The following is a 5,438-nucleotide window of genomic DNA, read 5'->3' on the forward strand; positions in this document are numbered from 1 at the left end:
TTCCCGTTATGTCATTTTAGCTCCAATTAAAGATAAGACAGCAGAGACAGTAGCAAAGGCAATAACAGATAATGTAATATGTCGCTTTACTACCCCAAAGGTATTAATAAGTGATAATGGAGGAGAATTTAATTCTGAGATCTTACAAGAAATATGTAAACAATACAACATTAAAAAGGTTAACGTTTTGGCCTATCACCCAGCATCGAATGGGTTGGTAGAGAGACAAAATAAAAGGTATTAGATGTGCTACGACACATTCTCAGTGAAAATTATGCAAGCTGGGATGATTGGATTCCCAGAGTAGAGGCCTCCATTAATGGGTCTATAAATAAATCCATTGGTGACACACCACATTTCATTATATATGGCACAGATAAAAAATTACCATATGAGCTCCTAGAAGGTGACAGCATGCCTATATACAATTACGATGATTACTCTAAACTCCGTTTACGTGAATTCCAGGACATTCACAAAAGAGTGCAAAAACAATTAACGATGTCCAAGGAAGAAATGACGGAGGCATTTAACAAGAAGGCAAAAGATTCACCTATCAGCTTAGGAGAAATTGTTTACGGAGTCATTCATACGAGAGACAATAAATTATCCCCTAAATTTGAGGGCCCATACAGAGTAATTAACATAAAGGCAAACAAAGTTTTAATTAAGTCACTTTCAAGTGGCGAGGAAAAACAAGTTCATATTGACCATTTAAAACGAGTTTCAAGGGAATTATCACATAATTATTCAGCCTCGGATACAACCGAACAGGTGAACGTACCTCAAGAAACCAAGCAAGAACACAACAATGATTACAAAAAGAAATTAAGGTCATATACCAAACAATCGAACATAGGTGCAACTATTCCAATGAAATCTACAGTACATCATTTACGAGAATTAAATATCGATTTAAACTCCTTCTATAAATGAAATAACAGCCAACCGTAACGCACATCATCACTATCATCAACCACAGCTTTATAGGAAATTAATAGATTTTTTCGGTAGGTTACGATGAAGGGACTTATGCTATGGATTCTCCTATACATAGTAAGAGTATATGCGCATCTAGACCCCAAGCATATAGTACGACAAGGATGCCTCATAGCTCCAACGGCCACGACTACAATCGTCAAGGACGTCATGAGTACTGAAATAAGTCTAGATTACTTGTATGACTTACCTACTTATATAGAAAGACTTGCGACGCCGATGCGAACTCTGGACTTCAGGATAGGGAATTATGTTTCACAATCACATATCACCAAGGAAGTGGATGAAATGGTGAAGTTAGCGAAATGGAAACTAGAACAGGCGAAGTCAACTATGCTCGTCATGATCCAAGATCTCCCATCTTATGGAACAGAGGTGCTGAGCGACAGGAACAACATCACACGTACTCGCCAAAAGCGCGGTTTGTTCGATCTGGGCGGCGCAATTCTTGGGAACATCTTTGGATTGGCTACAGAGGATGACCTTAAAGAAATAAACAAAAAATTTAATAAGATAGCTCAGGTACTAACATACCAAGATAAATTCATCACAGGACAGAACTCGGCAATGAAAACAATTGTGAAAAATCTGAAACAAGCAGAAAACGTAGCTCTCGAGAGTATAGATAAAATAAATGACTTGGAGGGTAACGTTACCCTTTTCCAGCACTTCTCCATCATCACAGAACATATTGACACGATTCTACTACAATTAGAGAACACTAGAGATCATTTCAGGGCACTTATGCAAGGAATTTCGAATGCTGGTGATGGCAAGATCACAAATGACTTACTCCCAGTTCATGAGCTACGTCAGATAGTTAGTCAAGGCATACATAAACATAAATTGAAGCCATTGTTCCGCAGTAGGGAATTTATGCAATATTACCCATACTTGGAAGCAACACTAACACCAACATCAGTGATAGTTCATGTACCATTCATCACGGAAGACCTGTTCACAGTATACCAAATACACCCCTTCCCCTATAGAAACAACAACACTTTAGTCATCATCAACATCAACACAGACACCGAACTCATCATGGTCTCCAAGAGACGAGACACTGTCACTTTCGCAAGTGAGTCAACGATTGAGCGAAAGTGCCGCACATCCTTACATGCTGTTCATCTTTGTCCTGCGTACATTTTCCCGTTTCAGCCTACTGATACGGTCCCTTGTGAAATGGCTATCATCAGCAATAACAATATTCATCATCATTGCAACTTCACTTTTGCTCCAGATAAACTTGTACACCATCAACGCATTGGACACTCGCAGTTTTTTTATTTCCCTCATAACACATCAGTTTACATAGTCTGTCCAGATATACCACCATCTCATACATCAGCCTCAGGATTATACATAGCACCAGACTACTGTGCGGTATTTACACCATCCATGTCTACTTTTTCCACCATCAATCACTACGCCATTATCAACCATACACACAAACATTTCCACCCACTGCCTGATATGAACTTAAACATGAGCACAAGTATTAAGCTGACTTCACCTAAGTTTGAAACTATGCAGCTGATCAATGAAACAATGAAGCCCTGGGAAGATTTGAGTTTGAGTATGTTCAACCCATATTATGTGTATAGCCAAGCACCTTCTGTCTTTATAATTATCTGCATTGTGGTTGCAGTATTGCTGTTGGCCATGCACAGAATGCATGCAAGAATTGCTAATTTGGAGTCATTGTTTAGTGGGGGAGAGTTAACATCACAGTTAACCACCCTGAATGAAGTGTATATATTTTGTATATAGTATTAATTATATATAAAAAAAAATAATAATAATAATAATAATAATAATAACACAAAGAAGAATGACCCATATATGGCAGACCAGTACCATTATCTTTAAATGAAATATTAATAACTCTTACAATAATCTTAATTTTAAACTATTTTTATTCTTGCATGTATGCATTTCACTATAATAACCCAAGTACATACTGTATTACAGTTAAATAATTTACTTTAATGCATTTATTCCAATATGTATTCAACTTATTTAAAATGTAATATTACTGAATAATCACTATTTACTATGAATAATATATGTATACAATATTCATACAATTATGTTACTTTACAATATTATGTATTTCACTTAATTAGCTTATAAGTTCATTATAATGTGTATGTAGTATGTATTAATATATTATAACTATTAAATGTCGATGGTACGCCATTTTCGCGCGGCCGAGCAAATATAGGACTACATAAATAGATAGATAGAGAGACAGATAGAAGCAGGAAGTCAAATGATGAGAAGGTGTTGTGTCTGCTAGAATCTAGCAGCGCTAAACATTACACGGAGGAAAGCTGACGACAGCGGCCAGTAAGGAGATGATGCAGTTAGCTGTCAGCAGTCCTCTCGTGAGAAAGTTCTGTTGCCATGAGGAACGTACGTGACACACACACCCTACTACACCAGATTTTAGGAAAGAGAGTTTAGAAGGAGACAAGCGACCCTAGAGAGAGGTCGAGACGGAGATTAGCCTTAGAACAGAGAGAGAGAGAGAGAGATAGCGAGACAGGGAGGTAGCTACCCAGGACTTATACTATTATACCTGTTTAATATTTCCAAGACAAATAAAAATAGTCCCATACTATTCTTTACCTCTCCCGTCACTACATGACATCTGGTGGGGAAACTACTACAAGATATAAAAGCCGCTCGACCACAAGTCTAAAATATACTTCTCTACAAGTAACTACAAAGTCTTTATGACACACTCTGGGGGAGGCGGTGGCTTAATCAGTAGAGAGGCGGACTGCAGTCCTAACGGACCCAGGATCGATATCCCAGCTGAACAGTTTAAGGATTTGAATTTCATAAAAAGCAGACTATACTTATCTACCAGAAGACCCTCCAACATTTCATATAAATACTCCCAGTACACCAGGCCTGTATGAGACAGCCCTAGCATGTATTCAATATGGACAGTGGGTGTTAGCGCCGAAGTGGTGACATGTGGAGATGTGTAGGAGGACTAGTGGGCATTGGGGTAGGCCTTGAAGCCTTTGCCCAGAGTCGGACACATTAAAAAATAATAATAATAATAATTTGAAAGCCAAAGGCAGCAGTTGTGTATACAGTATGTACATAACATCATAATCTTGCTCTCATGTTCCTGAACTTGAATCTTCTGAATTCTCTGCTCTCTAGTTTCAACTACCTTGTCATTCTTTGACTAAATATAACTGTGTTGTTTACTTATCAGCTATTTCTACTGGCTATGAAAGTTTTTCGACTATCTTATTTCCAAGATAGAATATATCCTATCAAAAATTCCTTTCCCTGTAATCTCCATTCAAGGATATTTCAGTTTTCACCACCACCTTTGGTTCTTCTCTGCTTTCACTGATCCACCTGGTGAACAAACCTAAAACTTTTCTATCCTTAATGACCTAGAGCAACTTGTACTATGCCGTACTCATATCCCTGACTGCCATGGAGAGAGTTTCAACATATTTGACCTCTTCCTTACAACTAATACTTCCAATTACTCTGTAATCTTTTCTCTCCGTTGAACTCTTCCTATCACAGCCTAATGACCTTAACCTGTCCTATCAATCCAATAAGGCTTGTGGATTCATCCAAGAAGTGGTGGCTGTGTCATTTTGGAGCTGCTCATCCAGTGGAGCTCAGGTAGTACATCTTTGATCTAGACTGACATGATTATTACTTACATGACCGACAGCCATCTTAGTGTGCCTTGCACATTATGGAGGCTGTTCTCTCGGGGATGGAAACATACATTCCTTACTCGTATCCTTTGACTAATGCAAAAAAAAAAAAAAAAAAAACTTGGTTTAATTACGTTTGTTCAAATGCTGTCCACAACAAGGAAAAGGCCTGCAAAAGGTACCAGAACCAACTCACTCCTGAATCTCATTTCTTTTATGTTTCTGCCCGGAATTGCAATAAGTCTGTTCTTCTTCCTTCTAAAAATTATTTCATTCGTACTAATAGCTCTAAACTCTCTAACTCGAATTCCTCCTGCTTTTTCTGGCACCTTGCCAAAATAATTTCTAACAACTTTACCTCATCATCCTTCCCTCCTCTTTTCTACTCTGATAGCTCTGTAGCTATTTAATCTGCTGATAATGCAGAATTCTTCACTCAGACTTTCTCCTCCAGTTGCACCTTAGATGATTCCAGTGCTGTTCCTCCATCACTTCCCCCCTCTGATTTTCTCATGGCTGACATAAAAATTTCTTCAACTCATGTGTTATCTGCCACCATTGGCCTCATTACAAACAAGGCATATGGGCTTAATGGAGTCCCTTCTTTTGTTCTCAAGAACTGTGCTTCTGTGCTTACACCCTGCCTAGGTATAGTCTTTTGCCTTCATATGGCAACTTGTCCCTTTCCTTCTTGCTGGAAGTTTACTCTCATTCAGCCTGTCTCAAAAAAGGGTG

This window comes from Coenobita brevimanus, chromosome 13, assembly GCF_032717465.1.
Source record: "Coenobita brevimanus isolate Jiangsu-jjx chromosome 13, ASM3271746v2, whole genome shotgun sequence".
Taxonomy (NCBI): Eukaryota; Metazoa; Arthropoda; class Malacostraca; order Decapoda; family Coenobitidae; genus Coenobita; species Coenobita brevimanus.